This window comes from Macaca thibetana, chromosome 1 (genome assembly GCF_024542745.1).
Source record: "Macaca thibetana thibetana isolate TM-01 chromosome 1, ASM2454274v1, whole genome shotgun sequence".
NCBI classification, from domain to species: Eukaryota; Metazoa; Chordata; class Mammalia; order Primates; family Cercopithecidae; genus Macaca; species Macaca thibetana.
This window is the reverse complement of record NC_065578.1, coordinates 120,498,690-120,510,526: the sequence shown is the minus strand read 5'-3', so window position 1 is coordinate 120,510,526 and position 11,837 is coordinate 120,498,690. Positions and strand designations below refer to the sequence as shown.

Genomic DNA, 11,837 nt, shown 5'->3' with positions numbered 1-11,837 from the left:
TGCAGAAGACCGTGAGAATATCACGGCAGTCTAACAGTTTGATATCTTTCACTTGTGGAAAAGCCTTCAGATCTGTTTTAACTGAAAGAGAAGGTGTGGTGACTTCATGACTACCATTAAGAAAATATAACCCATTGGGAAACTGTTTCTGACTGGTACACACAAGAAACGAACAATGAGGAATATGCTTAGATGTATTGGGAAAGAGATGGGTCTGTGGCGTTGTCACAAAAGTACACAAATACTGAGAATGACTGCTGAACAAATGGTCCCCCTCAATGGTGACCCTCAGGTAAGACCAAGGGGCCTTGTGTTTCAGCAAAGCCTGGGCAACTGTAATGCAGGGCTCCTAAGATTCCATGACATTCCCTCCTTCTAATTCTGTTATTGCAGCTGCAGGCCATTACCTGGCACACTGGCCACTATCTGCCTCACTCTTGTCAGAGTCTGAGCTATAGGCAGTGCCTTGGCTCAAATGTCTGGCATCTCAGACCCTGTTTTTGTGGTTAAGGACTCTAAACTGCTGTGGGGAGTGATCAAGGTTTTCTCAGCGGTGAGATAACAATTCCAGTTATTGTCATCCCTCAGTCCTGATCAAACCTATTTGATTTCACCAGTTTTCAACCCATTTTGTGTTTGAGTTTCTTCTCCCTAGTCCCTGGCTCTATCTCTTCTGGCACAAATGTCAGCATGACTGTATCTGCCAGCCTTTTGTCGAGTGAAAGGGCAGAGATGAACATCCTAGAAATCAACCAAGAATTGCGCTTACAGCTGGCAGAGAGCAAACAGCAGTTCTGAGACCTCAAAGAGAAATTTCTTATACCTCAAACTACTGGCTACTCCCTGGGCAACCAGCTGAAGAAGTACACTAAGTTCTATAGGTTCACTGTATCAAAAATGATGAATGACTACCCATCTTCTCCCTGAGAGGTGAAATGCTCTCTTAATCAAAATTAATTTTATCCTTTCCATGCTTCTAGAAAAAAAGAAGAGGGTATTTTAACATCATTTTCTTAAAGATGGAAAACAGAGGCACAAAGTATTCAGCAGCTTTTCCATGTTTGTAATTTGGCATGGGGTGGAACTAGAGTTAAAATACCAGTTATTGGTGTCTGACATAGGAACAGAACCACCTGTTTTTCTCAGCAAGAGGCTAAATTGTGTTTATGAGAATTCTTTCTGTACCATATAAGATCCTGCAGACAAATAGCATCTAATCTGTGGCTTTACATATCTGGGACTAATGAATTTCCATTCATTTCAGGCTGTTGAGGCCTGATAGGCAAAGTTCCATGCTGAGAACCCTGGTGGAAACGTGGTGATAGCACACAGTACCAACTCCAAGTAGCTTAAAGAGGAGTCTGCACCTAATAGAAATTGTGGTATCCATAAGTGACAGCATCAAGAGCAGGGAGTACCCTGGTGAGAGGAAAGTCCTGCTTTCTGGGCCACAGGCTGTTGTTTCTCTCTTTTTCTTTTTTTGAGATGGAGTTTTGTTTTTGTTGCCCAGGCTGGACTGCAATGGCCCAATCTCGACTCACCACAACCTCCACCTCCTGGGTTCAAGCAATTCTCCTGCCTCAGCCTCCAAAGCAGCTGAAATTACAGGCATGCGCTATCATACGCAGTTAATTTTTGAATTTTTAGTATGGATGGGGTTTCTCCAAGTTGGTCAAGCTGCTCTCGAACTTCTGACCTCAGGTGATCCACCTGCCTCGGCCTCCCAAAGTGCTTGGATTACAGGCGTGAGCCACGGCACCTGGCCCAGGCTCTTATTTCTAAAGAGGAAAAAAGAGAGCCCCCAAGACTTTGTGGAGGTAGCAGTGTGTAAAGCAGGAACCTTGGGCCAGTTTCCTGGGCTCCATCCAAGTTGCTCGTCTTCTCTGTGCCTCAATTTCCTCATCTGTTCATGGGTGTTATAATAATACCTACCTAGGTAAATTGCTGCAATGAATTACACAACCTATTGCTTGCAAACCTCCTGGAACAGTTGCTGGCACAGAGTAAACACTATTAGTTCTTCATTCTACTGTTTCTAACTTAACAGAAATTTGATTAGTATTTGGGCATGCTTCCTTCATGGCCTTATGGTCTTATGTCTCATATTTTATGCAATTATATCCAGATATGATTTTTTAAATCTTGAACATGTTGGTGCTTAAAATTCCCAGTTTAAAAAAAAAAAAATCAGTCCTGTGAACACAGAAAATCTGAGACAGGTCTCAGTTAATTTAGAAAGTTTATTTTGCCAAGGTTGAGGATGCACCCGGGACACAGCCTCAGGAAGACCTGACGGTGCCCAACGTTGTCACGAGACGTCAATTAATGTATGTAAGAAGTACATTTGTTCAGTCTGGAAAGGCGGGACAACTTGAAGCAAAGGCAGGAAGACCCAAATTATATGATTTCTGAGCACTCTAAGTGTAAGCAGAAATTAACACCAGCTGGTTAAATGCTTATTTTAGTCGTTTAAAAGGAAATTGCAAGATACAATCCCAAACCAGTTTCTTACCTAGTGATAGTGATTGGTCTCAGGCTGTAGACTGCTCTCCACCATCCTAGAAGCAGGAAAAATGACTCATCTTCCCTGTTGGAAGAAGCAAGCTCGAACTTCATAAAGCAGTTACCTGCATTCCATTGTCATGGAAGCAGGAAAACTTGCCTTCCTGTTGACAGCAGGCGAAACTCCAGAAAAAGAAGAGTTGTACAGTAAAATAAATTTAAGATCTCGACCAAATTTGGGTAGACCAAGGATTCTCTGGAGGGGCTGCTCTCAGACCTCAGCAAACTGTCGTGTTGGCTTGAGCCATAAAGTTAGTTCATGCTGGTACCAAGCACTGACACATGTGTCAAAGGTCAGGGGCATCTCCACTCAGAATCCCCCAGTAGTGGTTACCAAAATGTGAACCCAACAAATCTGAGGCAGGTCTCAGTTAATTTGGAAGGTTTATTTTGCCAAGGTTAAGGATGCGCCAGGACATAGCCTCAGGAAGACCTGACGACATGTGCCCAAGGTGGTCGGGGCATAGCTTAGTTTCATACATTGGGAGACGTGAGACATCAATCAATATATGTAAGAGGTAAATTGGTTCTGTCTGGAAAGACAGGGAAACTTGAAGCAAAGGCAGGAAAACTCAAAGTGGAGAGGGAGCTACCAGGGAAGGGAGCTTCCCGGTCACAGATAGGTGACACACAAATGGTTACATTATTTTGAGTATGTGATTAGCCTTTCCAAAGGGGGCAAATCGGATATGTATCTATCTCAGTGAGCAGAGGAGTGACTGAATAGAATGGGAGGCAGGTTTGCCTTAAGCAGTTCCCAGCTTGAGTTTTCCTTAGTGATTTTGGGGGCCCAGGATATTTTCCTTTCACAGTCTCACAGCCCTAGAAGCCTTCCTAGCTGTACAGAAAATCACCACTTCATTCCCCAGTGCAGGAGAGGCTGCAAGCCTTGGGAAAGTATCCCATGATTCAGAGTCAGACCTCAGGGGCCGTGAATTCTGACCCTGCCTCCTTCCAGGTGACTCATCTTGTTGAGGTGCTTGATGTGCCCCGAGCTTCTTTTTTCCTGTATCTAAGTGGGGAGTATCAGATGCCAGAAAGTCGGGAGGCTGAAGAGTAAAGATGTGGACATCCCTACCTACAGCCTGGAACTAGGGACAGTTTTGTCCTTGGCATGGACCTGGCTCCTGCCCTGTAGGCAGTGACCACAGCAGCATGTCCAGCCTTCCACTGAGGCAGGCGTGTCTGTCTTAGAATATGAAGAGTGCAAAGACCTGATAAAATCTATGCTGAGGGATGAACTAAAGTTCAAGGAGGAGAAGCTGGCAGAGGAGCTCAGGCAAGCGGAGGAGCTCAGCTGAGGGGGCCCCGTGGGGGCAGGCAGGTGGGCAGGTGTGTGAATCTCTGTACAGCAGCTCAGCGGGGAGAAGTAAGAGCTAAGCTGGGCCAGGGGAAGGGCAGGAATTGCCATGGCAGGCACATGTCACACAAATATTTATAAAACAGAGAAAATAATAGTAAGTTATGGGTTGCCTCGTTTTCTCTTTTTCAAACAAGTAATTGTTGAGGTGAAATTTGCATAACACAAAAGTAACCAAAGGAAAGTGAACTACCCAGCAGCAGTTAGTATACTCAAAATGCTGTGCGATCACCACTGCATTTACTCTTAGTCAGAATCACCTCCTGACTGACTTGGGCTTCTCATTTGTTCAATCAATATTGCCTTCTCGACCCTGTCATTCTTTTCTTTTCTCATCTTTCCAGTTGTACCTGGCCACATTTCTGTGCACGGCTTTGTGTCCAGTCACTGAATAATGCACTATGTGTATTTTAACATGAAAATGTCCACAACCAAAATGAGAAATCGAAGGAAAATCCTTTTGGAACTCATTTGGTTACAGAAGAAAAAGATGAATGGAATGCTGAAAAATCTTCCTGGAGCTCTCTCTCTCTATTGCAGAGGGGAAGACCTGTTTTTAATTTAAAAAATATATTTTTCTTTCCTTTGCCACAGGCCTTTCCCTTAACATGTACTGACTTTCTGCATGGAGTGCTCCTTTGGTTGCAATGTTAGAACGGATCACTCATCCCTTTCCACTATTGAATTTTCTCTACTATTCCACCTTAGGCAATATAAAGTCTCTGTTCACTCTCAGACCTGAGAGCTGGCCCAGTTACAGGACATGTTACAGGAAGGGAGACATGCCTTCCTCTCACTGAATTAGCATCTCAAGGTCCTCCTCACTCCTGATGATTCTGACAACTCCCAGGGGCAGGACCTCTGAGAGCAGGCTGGCAGAGCACCTTGTCCACAAGCTCAGCCCAGGTAAGGTGACCACAGGCCCTGATGACACAAAGCCCAGGCTTATGAGAGACTCTACACCTCCCTACCTTCACAATGACAGTTATATTGGTGGTGTTTCTTTCCATTAAACATATATGGCCATGACATGACCAGGACTTCCTGGGTAGGAACAGAGGTAAGAAGTCCATGGGGTTAGAGGTCACAATATTGCAAATGTCTCCTCCTCCTTGACAGTCATGTCTTTGGAGCAAGAGGCCATATCCATTCAGTTTTAAAGGACAGGAAGGAGGCTATGACAGAAGGCAAGTTGTTAGAGTAAAAAGAGTCCAGGACTAAGAATGAAGGTTCCCAGGCTGTATCTTCAGCAATGTCCTTAGTAACCGTGGGTGAGTGATTGATTTATCCTTTCTGGATTTCTTTGTCTAAACCTGCAAAGAGGTCAAATTGTCTCTTCAATGGTAGATACAGCATTCAAATATGGGAACACTTATGATTACCTTTCAAAATGAGATGAAGCCCCTCGCCGTGTGGTGTTGGAGAAGGCACTTGATGTGGGGGCATTTGGTGGTAGGAAGGGCTTCAGACTGGAGCACTCCCCATGGAGAGAATGTCCCTGAATAACACAGCAGAAGCCAACTTGGAGGGCTTGTGAAGTCTCCCAATGCATGAAGAAAGGTGGGATAAGGTTGTTTGTCCTCTCCTAAGAGAAAGAAATAGATTCTAAATGTGAGAGCTGTGACAGGACACCGAGCCTGTGCCTGGGAATCAGATCTGTGGCGGGATGGAGGAGACAGCTGCCAAAGTCCAGAAAGATGCTGGACAAGCCTCCAGTGATATGGGGACCAAAACATCTTTTCAATATTTGACCACAGCTTGATGGTGACCCTCCAGATCAGAAATGCATTGCCTGATGGATCAGGAAACCATGCCAGGGCATTTTATTAAAGATAAAACATGAAAGCTTTCAGTCCAACACTGACCCATGCATAGATGTTCATGTCTCTGTGCACATAGGGCTCACTGTGCTTGCAGTGTGTGAAGTGAGGAATATCTAAATGGAAACTTCTGTATTTGTTTGCAGAGAATGATGAAGGTGATAGTGAAAATGATAAAGATGAGGAGATTCATAAAGTACAAGCATCACCTGTCCCCAGGTTACACTGAACAATCAGGAGCGGGTAGTGGGTGGATAAACCATGGAAAAGGTCTTAGAATACGAGGGAGTTGAAGGTAGTCACAGATTCCAGATGCAGGATAAAGAAAGCTGCAGAGTGCACTGATTTCATGTGCTCACCCAACAAGGAAATAGGCCTGGTCCATTGTCTTCATGGGCCTTGTAAGCATGACCCTGGATGAAGTCACCAGCCCTAGGGACTTCCTGCACTCACAGAGGAGAACTGTTCTCTCCTGTAATGAAAACCAGGAGGAGATGCAAAGCTGCTTTCTACATGATTGTCTCCAGGTTCTTGTTAAGAAAGATAAATAGCAAAGAGGTGGGCCAGGCACGGTGGCTCACACCTGTAATCCCAGCACTTTGGGAGGCCAAGGTGGGTGGATCACCTGAGGTCAGCAGTTTGAGACCAGCCTGGCCAACATAGCAAAATCTCATCTCTACTAAAAATACAAAAATTAGTCAGGTGTGGTGGGGGGCACCTGTAGTCCCAGCTACCTGGGAGGCTGAGGCAGGAGAACCGCTTGAATGCAGGAGGCAGAGGTTGTAGTGAGCCGAGATCATGCCACTGCACACCAGCCTGGGTGACAGAGCGAGAATGTGTCTCAAAAAAATAGTAAAGGGGTAAAAAGCAGAGGAATTATTTAGGAAGTTTCTAGAAACTAAACATCAAGAGAAGTACCTAGAAAAAAATTGTACATTTCACATATTATTTTTATAAAAAGACCCAGAAGACACACCATTTCTGGAGCCTACAGTGGCTCAAGAGCCTGTATTCCCTTGGTCACAGTATTTAAATGCAACCCAGCTTTGGCACACCGTGTAGAAGCTGTTATGGTTCTCCATGTATGTATCTCTGTGTGTGTCATGTCTGCACACACAGAGATAGCTGAGCCTCCGTCCTCCTCAGCTCCTATCTTCCCAGTGCAATGAACACCAGCTGCTCCCTTCCTCTTTGGCTCCCATGGCATCCACAATCTCTTGCAGAGAAAGGAGGAGTGCCTGTTCCCTCTTACAGGGAGCCACCCGTTTGCTTTTTGGGACAATTCTCTTATACCTCTGTCAAAACTGGCTAGGACTCCCTGGGTCCAATTGAGGGTCCAATCTCTCTGTGTTTAATCTTTTGTCATCTCTCTCCCCACTGGCTCATCAGGGAGGTGCTGAAGGCTGAAGAAAAGGAAGTCCCTGAGGACTCACTGGAGGAATGTGCCGTCACTTGTTCAAATAGCCACAGCCCTTCTGACTCCAACCAGCCACACAGGAACACCAAAACCACATTTGAGGAAGACAAAGTTGACTCTGCACTGGTTATAGACAGTGAATCCTCTCTTGATGAATGGGAGGATGCTCTACACATTCTCCCAGGTAGACTCTATATTCTCTGCCCCTCATACCTCTGTCTAGGCTGAGGAAGATCAACTCCGAAAAAGAGCTCTATACAAACAAATTGGTTTCAATCAGAAATTAGGATGGGGTACTAAACACAGATATCAGGTGGTTTAGGGATTTTCCTCTCCTCCTCAGCCCTGTCTCCCTGTCCCCAGTGTCATGGACCCCAGGCAATTGGGACAAACTCATAGTCACCTTTGTCCAGGAGGTATACAGGAGGTATCTATCAAGCCTTCTAGCTTGGATCCAATGTCTCTCATCATCTGTCATTATGTCATCTGTCCCTGAACAAAGTCCGTGGAGTTTTTATGCCTTTTTAAGGAAACTGGCAGCCTTGCCTTTGTATTTGGAGATATTGTTCTCCCATTTTTACTGCTCTCAGCTTCAGTCTTGATCTCCTTTAAGTCAGCTTGCTTAGCTGCACAGTCACCTTGAAACCAGGATGGAAACATTTATTCTTTACCTTGCTGATATGTCTCCATAGAGCAAGGCTGGGCCCTGAGTTCTCCACCCCATCAATGGCCAATGTTTCTTTGTAGCATCACAGATTTTTTTTTTTTTTTTTTTTGAGACAGAGTCTCACTCTGTCACCCAGGCTGGAGTGCAGTGGCACAGTCTTGGCTCACTGCAACCTCTGCCTCCTGGGTTCAAGCAATTTTCCTGCCTCAGCCTCCTGAGTAGCTAGGACCAGAGGTGCACACTACCATGCCTGGCTAATTTTTATATTTTTAGTAGAGACAAGGTTTCACCATGTTGGCCAGGCTGGTCTCGAACTCCTGGCCTCAAGTGATCCATCCACCTTGGCCTTCCAAATCGCAGATTATTTTTTAAGATAGAGTTGTTAGAATTCATCCATCAGTCCAGTCTCATATATAGATGCCTTTAAACATTCAATGACCATGTTATCTGGTGAGATAAGTCAGTATTGCAGTAACACTCTCAGAAAGTAGCTTGACCAATTTTTGGAGATTTTTTTTGGGAAAAATTTTGTTTAACTTGCATAGACTCAGGCAGGGAATGTGGCATTATGGTCTACCCATAGAGGGAGATTTTGGCCTGTGGGTCTGGAAAGGAGGCTCATCTACTTCACACCAGACTTAATCTAGGGCACCCGAGAACATTCCTGTCAGAATCCATATTCTTGCACTGAGAATATTTATTTCCTTGTGCTATGACTGGACACTGATTTGGTCATATGTGAAGTGTGATTTGCTTAATGTGACCTGCTTCTCTGAATTTATTTACAGAAAATCAAAGTGATCAAGAGGAAGAGGAAGAAGGGCCAGTGTCTCCCAGGTAACACTGTGGAATTGTGGGCTGTTACTTCAATAGTGACACTTGGAGACTGCAGATCCAGAGAAAACGAGGAAGTGATGAATAGAACTATTTCTTCCATTCACCCAGCTACAAATTGTTCTTATTAACACTGTTGGGGGCTATTCATGGCACTTGTGTTGGTTTTAATTTTGTAGTCCTCTCAAGATAGGAACCTGCAATCAGATGAGCCAAGTGAACTAACCAAACAGGGATTTCTTGGTGTTGCCTGTTCTCTCCCATGTGTTTAAATACAGGGAGAGATGCATATTTGCTTTCTGCCCATTTGTTGTTAGTATGTTTGCTAGTATCTGTGCAAGAGAAGAAATTCAGAAAATAAACATATATCAAAATATTGGAAAAAGGAGGCCCTTAATACACAGGCTGTATGTCTGCACTGCCTCAAGAGCTCTGTTCACTTGAATGATGCATGTAAAATTCAACATAATTTATGCAAAGTAGTTGAAGTCCTGTGTCAGTTCTCTGTGCTGCAAGTCATGATGGTAGTTTACAGGGAGAGTCTGGGTGCTCTGCAGTGGCTCATCTGTGGCAAATGCACTGAGCATGACCAGCACATTTTCGATCTCTCCCCAAGACAGTCACTTTCCACCCTGCATTTAGAAGGATAGCTTTTTTTCTCTTGAAGGAAAAATGCCTTTGCTTTTTGTGATCACTCGATTCTGTTTCCCATTGGATCAGCTGAAAGGCTTTGTTGTCTAATCTTTGTTGGTTTAATCTTCTGTCATCTCTGTCCTGCCTGGCTCATCAGGAATCTGCAGGAGTCTGAAGAGGAGGAAGCCCCCAGGAGTCCTGGGATGAAGGTTATTTGGCTCTCTGAATTCCTCCTGACATGTCTGCCTTGTACCAGTCTTACAAGAACACCTTTCACTCATTAGAGGAACAGCAAGTCGGCTTGGCTCTTGACATAGGCAGTGAGTTCTCCATTGTGAAGGTGATAAAGCTCCAGTTCGTGTCCCAGGTAGACCCCATAATCTTTGGGCCTTGTACCCCTGGCTGAGCTGAGAGTTGCCATCACTGTGGGCTGAACCTATATATCAGTGTAGATTTCAATCACTCTGGAGTTGAGTCTGAAGCACAGGCATGGGGTGGGTCAGTGAGCTTTGCTCTCTTCCTAGTCTCAGGCCATGCCCATGGCACCCTTGACCGACTGTCAGGACATTGAACTCAAGGCAGGTGTGGCGAACTCACACCAAGCTCTGCAGCACATGCCCAGGAGTTGTCTGTCAGATCAGCTCATCTGAATTAAATGTCTCTTGCCAGCTACAAAGTTCCTTATGAGTTTCGTTCCCCAAGCATGTCTTTGTGGTTCTCTACCTGCCCAAGGCCAGTGTCACCCTTGTCTACCTCTTAGTGGAAGATGTGACCCAGGTTTCACTGAATTCATCCCCATTTTCTGTGTCTTCTAAGTTGGCTTGTTTTAGCTCATCTGTCCATCTTCTTGCTGGTATGTTTTCTAGATAAACAGCCGACTTTTCACTCACAAAAGCCATAATAGCTGATGCTTCTGTGTAGAACCAGACTAATTTTGACTCAAGAGCTGGTACATTGCACCCCTTCATCAAATCTCAGTGTCCACAATCTCGTAAAGTATCAAATCCTGGGTATTTGATGAGAGAAACCTTAATATTGAAGTATCTCTCCTACGAGGTGTTAGAACTATTTGCCTACAATCTATTGGGGGAAAAATTGCTCATTTGTGTACACACTCCTAGGACAGAGCACATTGGGAAGATAACGTTCCAAAACAGGGGAATTTTGCCCAAGGCTCATGAAAGGAACCAAGTCAGTTCTCTCAAGACTTGACCTCAGGCCTCCTGGTATATTTCTCTCAAAGTCTCCTGTTCTCACACTGAGAAGACTGATGTCCCTGTGTTAGGATTGGACAGAGGAATGTTTCTGTGTGCAAGGAAGAACTGCTTAATGTAAGAAGCCCCATCTGAATTTATTTGCAGGGCATCAGTGTGATCAAGTGAAAAAGGAGGATTGAGAGGCAACATGTCCCAGGTGAGTCTGAGAAATTGTGGACAGTTAATTTGGTGTTGACACCTGGAGACGCCAAGTCCAGGGAAAACAGAATATGCTTAAAATAACGATTTCACCTTGTCAACCAAGCCTGAATTACTCCTACTAATATTGCTGTTGCTTTTCATTGCAGTAAATGTTTAGGTTTCCATTTCTTCCTACCCTTATCATTTACTAACCTAGTGAATGTTGACCATACCTCAAAAGCTGTATTCTCATGGTGACTGCAGGGAAACTTGAGTACATTTTATGGAAAATTATTGAGCCCACTGTTTACATGATCACTGTTCACTGTGTATCCTGAGGGCACTAACTCAGAGTGTCCTTTAACTCCCTCATCAGTGTGTCACCTGGACAATTCACTAAGCTCTCTTTGTCTGTCTCTCTTTCTCTCTCTCTCTGTATTTCTCTTTCATCATTTACTACCCAGCCATGGTCTATTCCTACATAAAGGCAATAATTTGTTACCTCATTAATGAATCTATGTTTTTTCTTTTGTAACCACTTCCTTATGCTACTCATGAAATCTACCTGGGGCTCTGCGGTGTCTGATTTTCCCTGGCTTACTCTTCAGTTTTTCCTACTTCTCCAGGCTCAGCAGGGAGCTGCTGGAAGGGGAAGAGCCTGAAGTCTTGCAGTACTCACTGGATAGATGTTATTTGACTCCTTCCAGTTATCTTGAACTGCTGAACTCCTACCAGCCCTACAGAAGTGCCTTTTACTCATTGGAGGAACAGCTTGTTGGCTTGGCTTTTGAGGTGGACAGTGAGGACCCTACAATGAAGGTGATAAGGATCCACCGAGTCTTCTGGATATGGGTCATATTCCTGCTGCAAGTGGCCCTTACTGAGCTGAGAGATGTCATTGCCACAGGGAGGACCTATAGGCACATGTAGGTTTGAATGAAACTCTAGTTCCACCTGGAAGCCCAAATATGGGATGGGTCAGTGAGCATGGCTGTCTTCGTAGTCGCAGGCCATGCCTGTGGCACTCTGATCCTACTCTCAAGACACTGGACCCAGGCAGATGTGACAAATTCACACAACTATGATTTTGACTCAATTTTGTAGATTTTGTAGATTTCCTCCTTTACTCTAATTTCAGTGTTTAAAA

General features: G+C 44.6%; 1 pseudogene across 1 annotated transcript in view; it reads left to right on the top strand.

Moving 5' to 3' along the window:
* Positions 1 to 690: 690 nt before the first annotated feature.
* The window catches only part of LOC126931509 (neuroblastoma breakpoint family member 3-like), an 833,099-nt pseudogene continuing 821,952 nt past the window's right edge, over positions 691 to 11,837 (top strand). The window contains exons 1-5 of the transcript XR_007717861.1: positions 691 to 868; positions 3,757 to 3,886; positions 4,631 to 4,828; positions 5,889 to 5,961; positions 7,132 to 7,343. The product of XR_007717861.1 is annotated as a neuroblastoma breakpoint family member 3-like (transcript). The remainder of the gene's footprint in view (positions 869 to 3,756; positions 3,887 to 4,630; positions 4,829 to 5,888; positions 5,962 to 7,131; positions 7,344 to 11,837) is intronic.